Here is a 13,697-nt window from a genome sequence, read left to right on the forward strand (position 1 = left end):
GAAGCTAAAATATATGTTTTAAATTGAGATAGAACCTCTTGTAAAATTGTGGAACTCTTATATTCTTCTTTCATGAATTGCAAGATAAATGTTAAAAAAATAATTAAAACTTAAAGCGTTCAATACTCTAGATTTATAAAACAAAAGTTATATAAGTTTTATTTACAAGAAGGGGAAAGTTTTAGATTTAAAAGTGTTCTATTGTCAGACAAACAACTGATCTCGACACTACATAAGGTAACGTCTGTATTCTGTTACACCGTTCCGTAATTTATATAGTTCGTTTGATTATATTCTTAATCTATTGATGTGTTCCAGTCTAGGAGGATTATTCATCTTTAACCTTATAAGAACGTTAAAATATCGTACCGTCGCTACCTTTCCCTCTCTCACACTTATCTAAAACTGAAAATTGCAAGGTCATACCAGCACTGGAGAACATTCAAAGGACAAAACATCATCTTGGACACAATTCGTGGATTACCACATAGTGTGTTTATTCTACAACATTGTATTTGAACCCTTCAAATTGCTCTCTACATATTTGAACCTTTTCTCCGTGAAATACCTGGAATTTATCTGTTCTTGAAAATATAACATTTTCTCGCATTCAACGGACTGTGCTATCAATTACCTTTGACATTTCGTTATAATAACATTAATTGATCACAATGAAAAAAAATGTATTGTATTTGTATTTACAGCTTTTCCCATCACTTTGCGTCCGGTGTCCGTCGTCCGTCGTCGTCCTGCGTCGTTAACTTTTACAAAAATCTTCTCCTCTGAAACTACTGGGCAAAATTAAGATTTACAAATAAGTCAACATGACGGAAATGGTCAGTTGACCCCCTTAGGAGTTATTGCCCTTTATAGTCAATTTTTTACCATTTTTCGTAAATCTGAGTAATCTCTTACAAAAATCTTCTCCTCTGAAACTACTGAGCCAAATTAATCCAAACTTAGCCACAATCATCATTGGGGTATCAAGTTTAAAAAAAGTGTCTGGTGACCAAGCCAACCAACCAAGATGGCCGCCATGGGTAAAAATAGAACAGAGGGGTAAAATGTAGATTTTGCTTATAACTCTAAAACCAAAGCATTTAGAGCAAATCTGACAAAGGGTGAAATAATCTATTAGGACAAAATCTATCTGCCCTGAATTTTTCAGACAAATCGGATAACCCGTTGTTTGGTTGCTGCCCCTGAATTAGTCATTTTAAGGAAATTTTGCAGTTTTTGCTTATTATCTTGAATATTATTATAGATAAAGATAAACTGTAAAAAGCAATAATGTTCAGCAAAGTAAGATTTACAAATAAGTCAACATGACCGAAATGGTCAGTTGACCCCTTTAGGAATTCTTGCCCTTTAGAATCAATTTTTAACCATTTTGAGCTCGCCTGGCCCGAAGGGCCAAGTGAGCTTTTCCCATCACTTGGCGTCCGTCGTCGTCGTTAACTTTTACAAAAATCTTCTCCTCTGAAACTACTGGGCCAAATTAAACCAAACTTGGCCACAATCATCATTGGGGTATCTAGTTTAAAAAATGTGTGGCGTGATCCGGCCAATCAACCAAGATGGCCGCCATGGCTAAAAATAGAACATAGGGGTAAAATGCAGTTTTTGGCTTATTACTCAAAAACCAAAGCATTTAGAGCAAATCTGACATGGGGGTAAAATTGTTTATCAGGTCAAGATCTATCTGCCCTGAAATTTTCAGATGAATCCGACAACCCGTTATTGGGTTGCTGCCCCTGAATTGGTAATTTTAGGGACTTTTTGCTGTTTTTGGCTATTATCTTGAATATTATTATAGATAGAAATAAACTGTAAACAGCAATAATGTTCAGCAAAGTAAGATTTACAAATAAGTCAACATGACCAAAATGGTCAGTTGACCTTTTTAGGAGTTATTGACCTTTATAGTCAATGTTTAACCATTTTTAGCTCACCTGGCCCATAGGGCCAATTGAGCTTTTCTCATCACTTTGCGTCCGGCGTCCGTCGTCGTCTGTTGTCGTCGTCCTACGTCCGGCGTTAACTTCACAAAAGTCTTCTCCTCTGAAACTACTGAGCCAAATTAATTCAAACTTGGCCACAATCATCATTGGGGTATTTAGTTTAAAAAATGTGTCCGGTGACCTGGCGAACCAACCAAGATAGCCGCCATGGCTAAAAATAGAACATAGGAGTAAAATGCAGTATTTTGGCTTATAACTCAAAAACCAAAGCATTTAGAGCAAATTTGACAGGTGTAAAATTGTTTATCAGGTCAAGATTTATCTGACCTGAAATTTTCAGATGAATCGGGCAGCCCGTTGTTGGGTTGCTGCCCCTAAAACGGTAATTTTAAGGAACTTTTACTGTTTTTGGTTTTTATCTTGAATATTATTATAGATAGAGATAAACTGTAAACAGCAATAATGTTCAGCAAAGTAAGATTTACAAATAAGTCAACATGTCCGAAATGGTCAGTTGACCCCTTTAGAAGTTATTGCCCTTTATAGCCAATTTTTAACCATTTTTCGTAAATCTTAGTAATCTTTTACAAAAATCTTCTCCTCTGAAACTACTGAGCCAAATTAATCCAACCTTGGCCATAATCATCATTGGGGTATTTAGTTTAAAAAATATGTCCGGTGACCCGGCCAACCAACAAAGATGGCCGCCATGGCTAAAAATAGAACATAGGAGTAAAATGCAGTTTTTTGGCTTATAACTCAAAAACCAAAGCATTTAGAGCAAATCTGACGGAGTAAAATTGTTTATCAGGTCTGCCCTGAAATTTTCAGATGAATCGGGCAACCTGTTGTTGGGTTGCTGCCCCTAAAACGGTAATTTTAAGGAAATTTTACTGTTTTGGGTTATTATCTTGAATATTATTATAGATAGAGTTAAACTATAAACAGCAATAATGTTCAGCAAAGTAAGATTTACAAATCAGTCAACATATCCGAAATGGTCAGTTGACCCCTTTCGGAGTTATTGCCCTTTATAGCCAATTTTTAACCATTTTTCGTAAATCTTAGAAATCTTTTACAAAAATCTTCTCCTCTGAAACTACTGAGCCAAATTAATCCAAACTTGGCCACAATCATCATTGGGGTATCTAGTTTAAAAAATGTGTCCGGTGACCCGGCCAACCAACCAAGATAGCCGCCATGGCTAAAAATAGAACATAGGAGTAAAATGCAGTTTTTTTACTTATAACCCAAAAACCAAAGCACTTAGAGCAAATCTGACATGAGTAAAATTGTCAGGTCAAGATCTATCTGCCCTGAAATTTTCAGATGAATCGAGCAACCCGTTGTTGGGTTGCTGCCCTTAAAACGGTAATTTTAAGGAAATTTTACTGTTTTTGGTTATTATCTTGAATATTATTATAGATAGAGATAAACTGTAAACAGCAATAATGTTCAGCAAAGTAAGATTTACAAATAAGTCAACATGTCCGAAATGGTCAGTTTACCCTTTTAGGAGTTATTGACCTTTATAGTCAATGTTTAACCATTTTTAGCTCACCTGGCCCATAGGGCCAATTGAGCTTTTCTCATCACTTTGCGTCCGGCGTCCGTCGTCGTCTGTTGTCGTCGTCCTACGTCCGGCGTTAACTTCACAAAAATATTCTCCTCTGAAACTACTGAGCCAAATTAATTCAAACTTGGCCACAATCATCATTGGGGTATTTAGTTTAAAAAATGTGTCCGGTGACCTGGCCAACCAACCAAGATAGCCGCCATGGCTAAAAATAGAACATAGGAGTAAAATGCAGTATTTTGGCTTATAACTCAAAAACCAAAGCATTTAGAGCAAATTTGACAGGTGTAAAATTGTTTATCAGGTCAAGATTTATCTGACCTGAAATTTTCAGATGAATCGGGCAGCCCGTTGTTGGGTTGCTGCCCCTAAAACGGTAATTTTAAGGAACTTTTACTGTTTTTGGTTTTTATCTTGAATATTATTATAGATAGAGATAAACTGTAAACAGCAATAATGTTCAGCAAAGTAAGATTTACAAATAAGTCAACATGTCCGAAATGGTCAGTTGACCCCTTTAGAAGTTATTGCCCTTTATAGCCAATTTTTAACCATTTTTCGTAAATCTTAGTAATCTTTTACAAAAATCTTCTCCTCTGAAACTACTGAGCCAAATTAATCCAACCTTGGCCATAATCATCATTGGGGTATTTAGTTTAAAAAATATGTCCGGTGACCCGGCCAACCAACAAAGACAGCCGCCATGGCTAAAAATAGAACATAGGAGTAAAATGCAGTTTTTTGGCTTATAACTCAAAAACCAAAGCATTTAGAGCAAATCTGACGGAGTAAAATTGTTTATCAGGTCTGCCCTGAAATTTTCAGATGAATCGGGCAACCTGTTGTTGGGTTGCTGCCCCTAAAACGGTAATTTTGAGGAAATTTTACTGTTTTGGGTTATTATCTTGAATATTATTATAGATAGAGTTAAACTATAAACAGCAATAATGTTCAGCAAAGTAAGATTTACAAATCAGTCAACATATCCGAAATGGTCAGTTGACCCCTTTCGGAGTTATTGCCCTTTATAGCCAATTTTTAACCATTTTTCGTAAATCTTAGAAATCTTTTACAAAAATCTTCTCCTCTGAAACTACTGAGCCAAATTAATCCAAACTTGGCCACAATCATCATTGGGGTATCTAGTTTAAAAAATGTGTCCGGTGACCCGGCCAACCAACCAAGATAGCCGCCATGGCTAAAAATAGAACATAGGAGTAAAATGCAGTTTTTTGACTTATAACCCAAAAACCAAAGCACTTAGAGCAAATCTGACATGAGTAAAATTGTCAGGTCAAGATCTATCTGCCCTGAAATTTTCAGATGAATCGAGCAACCCGTTGTTGGGTTGCTGCCCTTAAAACGGTAATTTTAAGGAAATTTTACTGTTTTTGGTTATTATCTTGAATATTATTATAGATAGAGATAAACTGTAAACAGCAATAATGTTCAGCAAAGTAAGATTAACAAATAAGTCAACATGTCCGAAATGGTCAGTTGACCCCTTTAGGAGTTATTGCCCTTTATAGCCAATTTTTAACCATTTTTCGTAAATCTTAGTAATCTTTTACAAAAATCTTCTCCTCTGAAACTACTGAGCCAAATTAATCCAACTTGGCCACAATCTTCATTGGGGTATCTAGTTTAAAAATGTGTCCGATGAACCGGCCAACCATCCAAGATGGCCGCCATGGCTAAAAATAGAACAGAGGGGTAAAATGTAGATTTGGCTTATAACTCTAAAACCAAAGCATTTAGAGCAAATCTGAAATGGGGTAAAATAATCTATTAGGTCAAGATCTATCTGCCCTGAAATTTTCAGACAAATCGGACAACCCGTTGTTTGGTTGCTGCCACTGAATTAGTAATTTTAAGGAAATTTTGCTGTTTTTGCTTATTATCTTGAATATTATCATAGATAGAGATAATCTGTAAACAGCAATAATGTTCAGCAAAGTAAGATTTACTAATAAGTCAACATGACCGAAATGGTCAGTTGACCCCTTTAGGAGTTTTTGCCCTTTATAGTCAATTTTTAACCATTTTTCGTAAATCTTAGTAATCTTTTACAAAAATCTTCTCCTCTGAAACTACTGAGCCAAATTAATCCAAACTTGGCCACAATCATCATTGGGGTATCTAGTTTAAAAAATGTTTCCAATGACGCGGCCAACCAACCAAGATAGCCGCCATGGCTAAACATAGAACATAGGAGTAAAATGCAGTTTTTTGGCTTATAACTCAAAAACCAAAGCATTTAGAGCAAATCTGACATGATTAAAAGTGTTTATCAGGTCAAGATCTATCTGCCCTGAAATTTTCAGATGAATCGGGCAACCCGTTGTTGGGTTGCTGACCCTAAAACGGTAATTTTAAGGAAATTTTACTGTTTTTGGTTATTATCTTGAATATTATTATAGATAGAGATAAACTGTAAACAGCAATAATGTTCAGCAAAGTAAAATTTACAAATAAGTCAACATGTCCGAAATGGTCAGTTTACCCCTTTAGGAGTTATTGCCCTTTATAACCAATTTTTAACCATTTTTCGTAAATCTTAGTAATCTTTTACAAAAATCTTCTCCTCTGAAACTACTGAGCCAAATTAATCCAAACTGGGCCACAATCTTCATTGGGGTATCTAGTTTTAAAAATGTGTCCGATGACCCGGCCAACCAACTAAGATGGCCGCCATGGGTAAAAATAGAACAGAGGGGTAAAATGTAGATTTGGCTTATAACTCTAAAACCAAAGCATTTAGAGCAAATCTGACATGGGGTAAAATAATCTATGAGGTCAAGATCTATCTGCCCTGAAATTTTCAGACAAATCGGACAACCCGTTGTTTGGTTGCTGCCCCTAAATTAGTAATTTTAAGGAAATTTTGCAGTTTTTGCATATTATCTTGAATATTATCATAGATAGAGATAAACTTCAGATGAAACGGGCAACCCGTTGTTGGGTTGCTGACCCTAAAACGGTAATTTTAAGGAAATTTTACTGTTTTTGGTTATTATCTTGAATATTATTATAGATAGAGATAAACTGTAAACAGCAATAATGTTCAGCAAAGTAAAATTAACAAATAAGTCAACATGTCCGAAATGGTCAGTTTACCCCTTTAGGAGTTATTGCCCTTTATAGCCAATGTTTAACCATTTTTCGTAAATCTTAGTAATCTTTTACAAAAATCTTCTCCTCTGAAACTACTGAGCCAAATTAATCCAAACTTGGCCACAATCTTCATTGGGGTATTTAGTTTAAAAAATGTGTCCGGTGACCCGGCCAACCAACCAAGATGGCTGCCATGGCTAAAAATAGAACAGAGGGGTAAAATGTAGATTTGGCTTATAACTCTAAAACCAAAGCATTTAGATCAAATCTGACATGGGGTAAAATAATCTATGAGGTCAAGATCTATCTGCCCTGAAATTTTCAGACAAATCGGACAACCCGTTGTTTGGTTGCTGCCCCTAAATTAGTCATTTTAAGGAAATTTTGCAGTTTTTGCATATTATCTTGATTATTATCATAGATAGAGATAAACTGTAAACAGCAATAATGTTCAGCAAAGTAAGATTTCCAAATAAGTCAACATGACCGAAATGGTCAGTTGACCCCTTTAGGAGTTTTTGCCCTTTATAGTCAATTTTTAACCATTTTTCGTAAATCTTAGTAATCTTTTACAAAAATCTTCTCCTCTGAAACTACTGAGCCAAATTAATCCAAACTTGGCCACAATCATCATTGGGGTATCTAGTTTAAAAAATGTGTCCAATGACGCGGCCAACCAACCAAGATAGCTGCCATGGCTAAAAATAGAATATAGGAGTAAAATGCAGTTTGGCTTATAACTCAAAAACCAAAGCATTTAGAGCAAATCTGACATGATTAAAAGTGTTTATCAGGTCAAGATCTATCTGCCCTGAAATTTTCAGATGAATCGGGCAACCCGTTGTTGGGTTGCTGACCCTAAAACGGTAATTTTAAGGAAATTTTACTGTTTTTGGTTATTATCTTGAATATTATTATAGATAGAGATAAACTGTAAACAGCAATAATGTTCAGCAAAGTAAAATTTACAAATAAGTCAACATGTCCGAAATGGTCAGTTTACCCCTTTAGGAGTTATTGCCCTTTATAACCAATTTTTAACCATTTTTCGTAAATCTTAGTAATCTTTTACAAAAATCTTCTCCTCTGAAACTACTGAGCCAAATTAATCCAAACTGGGCCACAATCTTCATTGGGGTATCTAGTTTTAAAAATGTGTCCGATGACCCGGCCAACCAACTAAGATGGCCGCCATGGGTAAAAATAGAACAGAGGGGTAAAATGTAGATTTGGCTTATAACTCTAAAACCAAAGCATTTAGAGAAAATCTGACATGGGGTAAAATAATCTATGAGGTCAAGATCTATCTGCCCTGAAATTTTCAGACAAATCGGACAACCCGTTGTTTGGTTGCTGCCCCTAAATTAGTAATTTTAAGGAAATTTTGCAGTTTTTGCATATTATCTTGAATATTATCATAGATAGAGATAAACTTCAGATGAAACGGGCAACCCGTTGTTGGGTTGCTGACCCTAAAACGGTAATTTTAAGGAAATTTTACTGTTTTTGGTTATTATCTTGAATATTATTATAGATAGAGATAAACTGTAAACAGCAATAATGTTCAGCAAAGTAAAATTTACAAATAAGTCAACATGTCCGAAATGGTCAGTTTACCCCTTTAGGAGTTATTGCCCTTTATAGCCAATGTTTAACCATTTTTCGTAAATCTTAGTAATCTTTTACAAAAATCTTCTCCTCTGAAACTACTGAGCCAAATTAATCCAAACTTGGCCACAATCTTCATTGGGGTATTTAGTTTAAAAAATGTGTCCGGTGACCCGGCCAACCAACCAAGATGGCTGCCATGGCTAAAAATAGAACAGAGGGGTAAAATGTAGATTTGGCTTATAACTCTAAAACCAAAGCATTTAGATCAAATCTGACATGGGGTAAAATAATCTATGAGGTCAAGATCTATCTGCCCTGAAATTTTCAGACAAATCGGACAACCCGTTGTTTGGTTGCTGCCCCTAAATTAGTCATTTTAAGGAAATTTTGCAGTTTTTGCATATTATCTTGATTATTATCATAGATAGAGATAAACTGTAAACAGCAATAATGTTCAGCAAAGTAAGATTTCCAAATAAGTCAACATGACCGAAATGGTCAGTTGACCCCTTTAGGAGTTTTTGCCCTTTATAGTCAATTTTTAACCATTTTTCGTAAATCTTAGTAATCTTTTACAAAAATCTTCTCCTCTGAAACTACTGAGCCAAATTAATCCAAACTTGGCCACAATCATCATTGGGGTATCTTGTTTAAAAAATGTGTCCAATGACGCGGCCAACCAACCAAGATAGCTGCCATGGCTAAAAATAGAATATAGGAGTAAAATGCAGTTTGGCTTATAACTCAAAAACCAAAGCATTTAGAGCAAATCTGACAGGTGTAAAATTGTTTATCAGGTCAAGATTTATCTGCCCTGAAATTTTCAGATGAATCGGGCAACCCGTTGTTGGGTTGCTGCCCCTAAAACGGTAATTTTAAGGAAATTGTACAGTTTTTGGTTATTATCTTGAATATTATTATAGATAGAGATAAACTGTAAACAGCAATAATGTTCCGCAAAGTAAGATTTACAAATAAGTCAACATGACCGAAATGGTCAGTTGACCCCTTTAGGAGTTTTTGCCCTTTATAGTCAATTTTTAACCATTTTTCGTAAATCTTAGTAATCTTTTACAAAAATCTTCTCCTCTGAAACTACTGAGCCAAATTAATCCAAACTTGGCCACAATCATCATTGGGGTATCTAGTTTAAAAAATGTGTCCAATGACGCGGCCAACCAACCAAGATAGCCGCCATAGCTAAAAATAGAATATAGGAGTAAAATGCAGTTTTTTGGCTTATAACTCAAAAACCAAAGCATTTAGAGCAAATCTGACAGAAGTAAAATTGTTTTTCAGGTCAAGATCTATCTGCCCTGAAATTTTCGGATGTATCGGGCAACCCGTTGTTGGGTTGCTTCCCTTTAAACGGTAATTTTAAGGAAATTTTACTGTTTTTGGTTATTATCTTGAATATTATTATAGATAGAGATAAACTGTAAACAGCAATAATGTTCCGCAAAGTAAGATTTACAAATAAGTCAACATGACCGAAATGGGCAGTTGACCCCTTTAGGAGTTTTTGCCCTTTATAGTCAATTTTTAACCATTTTTCGTAAATCTTAGTAATCTTTTACAAAAATCTTCTCCTCTGAAACTACTGAGCCAAATTAATCCAAACTTGACCACAATCATCATTGGGGTATCTAGTTTAAAAAATGTGTCCAATGACGCGGTCAACCAACCAAGATAGCCGCCATGGCTAAAAATAGAATATAGGAGTAAAATGCAGTTTTTTGGCTTATAACTCAAAAACCAAAGCATTTAGAGCAAATCTGACAGAAGTAAAATTGTTTTTCAGGTCAAGATCTATCTGCCCTGAAATTTTCAGATGAATCGGGCAACCCGTTGTTGGGTTGCTGACCCTAAAACGGTAATTTTAAGGAAATTTTACTGTTTTTGGTTATTATCTTGAATATTATTATAGATAGAGATAAACTGTAAACAGCAATAATGTTCAGCAAAGTAAAATTTACAAATAAGTCAACATGTTCGAAATGGTCAGTTTACCCCTTTAGGAGTTATTGCCCTTTATAGCCAATGTTTAACCATTTTTCGTAAATCTTAGTAATCTTTTACAAAAATCTTCTCCTCTGAAACTACTGAGCCAAATTAATCCAAACTTGGCCACAATCTTCATTGGGGTATCTAGTTTAAAAAATGTGTCCGGTGACCCGGCCAACCAACCAAGATGGCTGCCATGGCTAAAAATAGAACAGAGGGGTAAAATGTAGATTTGGCTTATAACTCTAAAACCAAAGCATTTAGAGCAAATCTGACATGGGGTAAAATAATCTATGAGGTCAAGATCTATCTGCCCTGAAATTTTCAGACAAATCGGACAACTCGTTGTTTGGTTGCTGCCCCTGAATTAGTAATTTTAAGGAAATTTTGCAGTTTTTGCATATTATCTTGAATATTATCATAGATAGAGATAAACTTCAGATGAATCGGGCAACCCGTTGTTGGGTTGCTGTCCCTAAAACGGTAATTTTAAGGAAATTTTACTGTTTTTGGTTATTATCTTGAATATTATCATAGATAGAGATAAACTGTGCACAGCAATAATGTTCAGCAAAGTAAGATTTACATATAGGTCAACATGTCCGAAATGGTCAGTTGACCCCTTTAGGAGTCACTGCCCTTTATAGCCAATTTTTAAGCATTTTTCGTAAATCTTAGTAATCTTTTACAAAAATCTTCTCCTCTGAAACTACTGAGCCAAATTAATCCAAACTTGGCCACAATCTTCATTGGGGTATCTAGTTTAAAAAATGTGTCCGGTGACCCGGCCAACCAACCAAGATAGCCGCCATGGCTAAAAATAGAACATAGGAGTAAAATGCAGTTTTTTGGCTTATAACTCAAAAACCAAAGCATTTAGAGCAAATCTGACAGAAGTAAAAGTGTTTTTCCAGATCAAGATTTATCTGCCCTGAAATTTTCAGATGAATCGGGCAACCCGTTGTTGGGTTGCTGCCCTTAAAACGGTAATTTTAAGGAAATTTTACTGTTTTTTGGTTATTATCTTGAATATTATTATAGATAGAGATAAACTGTACACAACAATAATGTTCAGCAAAGTAAGATTTACAAATAAGTCAACATGTCCGAAATGGTCAGTTGACCCCTTTAGGAGTTATTGCCCTTTATAACCAATTTTTAACCATTTTTCGTAAATCTTAGTAATCTTTTACAAAAATCTTCTCCTCTGAAACTACTGAGCCAAATTAATCCAAACTGGGCCACAATCTTCATTGGGGTATCTAGTTTTAAAAATGTGTCCGATGACCCGGCCAACCAACTAAGATGGCCGCCATGGCTAAAAATAGAACAGAGGGGTAAAATGTAGATTTGGCTTATAACTCTAAAACCAAAGCATTTAGAGCAAATCTGACATGGGGTAAAATAATCTATGAGGTCAAGATCTATCTGCCCTGAAATTTTCAGATGAATCGGGCAACCCGTTGTTGGGTTGCTGCCCCTAAAACGGTAATTTTAAGGAAATTTTACAGTTTTTGGTTATTATCTTGAATATTGTTATAGATAGAGATAAACTGTAAACAGCAATAATGTTCAGCAAAGTAAGATTTACAAATAAGTCAACATGACCGAAATGATCAGTTGACCCCTTTAGGAGTTTTTGCCCTTTATAGTCAATTTTTAACCATTTTTCGTAAATCTTAGTAATCTTTTACAAAAATCTTCTCCTCTGAAACTACTGAGCCAAATTAATCCAAACTTGGCCACAATCATCATTGGGGCATCTAGTTTAAAAAATGTGTCCAATGACGCGGCCAACCAACCAAGATAGCCGCCATGGCTAAAAATAGAATATAGGAGTAAAATGCAGTTTTTTGGCTTATAACTCAAAAACCAAAGCATTTAGAGCAAATCTGACAGAAGTAAAATTGTTTTTCAGGTCAAGATCTATCTGCCCTGAAATTTTCGGATGAATCGGGCAACCCGTTGTTGGGTTGCTTCCCTTTAAACGGTAATTTTAAGGAAATTTTACTGTTTTTGGTTATTATCTTGAATATTATTATAGATAGAGATAAACTGTAAACAGCAATAATGTTCAGCAAAGTAAGATTTACAAATAAGTCAACATGTCCGAAGTGGTCAGTTGACCCCTTTAGGAGTTATTGCCCTGTATAACCAATGTTTAACAATTTTTCGTAAATCTTAGTAATCTTTTACAAAAATCTTCTCCTCTGAAACTACTGAGCCAAATTAATCCAAACTGGGCCACAATCTTCATTGGGGTATCTAGTTTAAAAAATGTGTCCGGTGACCCGGCCAACCAACCAAGATGGCCGCCATGGCTAAAAATAGAACAGAGGGGTATAATGTAGATTTGGCTTATAACTCTAAAACCAAGGCATTCAGAGCAAATCTGACATGGGGTAAAATAATCTATGAGGTCAAGATCGATCTGCCCTGAAATTTTCAGACAAATCGGACAACCCGTTGTTTGGTTGCTGCCCCTAAATTAGTGATTTTAAGGAAATTTTGCAGTTTTTGCATATTATCTTGATTATTATCATAGATAGAGATAAACTGTAAACAGCAATAATGTTCAGCAAAGTAAGATTTCCAAATAAGTCAACATGACCGAAATGGTCAGTTGACCCCTTTAGGAGTTTTTGCCCTTTATAGTCAATTTTTAACCATTTTTCGTAAATCTTAGTAATCTTTTACAAAAATCTTCTCCTCTGAAACTACTGAGCCAAATTAATCCAACCTTGGCCATAATCATCATTGGGGTATCAAGTTTAAAAAATATGTCCGGTGACCTGGCCACCCAACCAAGATAGCCGCCATGGCTAAAAATAGAACATAGGAGTAAAATGCAGTTTTTTGGCTTATAACTCAAAAACCAAAGCATTTAGAGCAAATCTGACAGGTGTAAAATTGTTTATCAGGTCAAGATTTATCTGCCCTGAAATTTTCAGATGAATCGGGCAACCCGTTGTTGGGTTGCTGCCCCTAAAATGGTAATTTTAAGGAAATTTTACTGTTTTTGGTTATTATCTTGAATATTATTATAGATAGAGATAAACTGTAAACAGCAATAATGTTCCGCAAAGTAAGATTTACAAAGAAGTCAACATGACCGAAATGGTCAGTTGACCCCTTTAGGAGTTTTTGCCCTTTATAGTCAATTTTTAACCATTTTTCGTAAATCTAATAATCTTTTACAAAAATCTTCTTCTCTGAAACTACTGAGCCAAATTAATCCAACCTTGGCCATAATCATCATTGGGGTATCAAGTTTAAAAAATATGTCCGGTGACCTGGCCACCCAACCAAGATAGCCGCCATGGCTAAAAAAAGAACATAGGAGTAAAATGCAGTTTTTTGGCTTATAACTCAAAAACCAAAGCATTTAGAGCAAATCTGACAGGTGTAAAATTGTTTATCAGGTCAAGATT

The 13,697-nt window shown here is 35.3% G+C and overlaps 1 protein-coding gene across 1 annotated transcript in view; it reads left to right on the forward strand.

The window, feature by feature from the left end:
• LOC139499213 (uncharacterized) overlaps positions 1 to 13,697 on the forward strand; it is a 327,861-nt gene that overhangs the window by 121,073 nt on the left and 193,091 nt on the right. The gene's annotated exons all lie outside the window — the stretch shown is intronic.

Source organism: Mytilus edulis, chromosome 12 (assembly GCF_963676685.1).
Source record: "Mytilus edulis chromosome 12, xbMytEdul2.2, whole genome shotgun sequence".
Classification (NCBI taxonomy): Eukaryota; Metazoa; Mollusca; class Bivalvia; order Mytilida; family Mytilidae; genus Mytilus; species Mytilus edulis.